The following is a 474-nucleotide window of genomic DNA, read 5'->3' on the forward strand; positions in this document are numbered from 1 at the left end:
GACTCCAAGAACTGGAGGATTGTCCCTGATGAGACCTGTGGGAGCATCATTTGGCCCATCATATGAATAGGACAGGAGACTTTGAGGGAAGTCAAAGCGACACTGCAGTGGAGGGGGTTCTGTGTCCTCTGGAATGGTGGCCAGAGTCTGAGCAAATGGTTTCCTGGGTTTGAGGCAGTAACTTTGCCTACAGGTATGTATGCCTACCTTGTTAACAAGATTTACAAGACTCCTGTGGGGGTCCAACAACCGGTCTGTCAAAGAAGAGCGCAAGACTTCATTGGAAGGGTTCTGCATCATGGTGCCCATGTGGGCTGGAATCCGGTCTCCCAATGAATTGGAAGGGTGGCACTCAACCAGGCCCAAATCAAGGGTGGCAAAATTGATCAGATCACGTTGGGTGCGAACTGCTTTGAGTGCTTCATTGAGAGGGGCATTGGGATCATCTACAAAGGCTGCTGCCTGTTCAAGGGA

The sequence above is a fragment of the Eurytemora carolleeae genome, unplaced genomic scaffold, assembly GCF_000591075.1.
Source record: "Eurytemora carolleeae unplaced genomic scaffold, Eaff_2.0 scaffold2558, whole genome shotgun sequence".
NCBI classification, from domain to species: Eukaryota; Metazoa; Arthropoda; class Copepoda; order Calanoida; family Temoridae; genus Eurytemora; species Eurytemora carolleeae.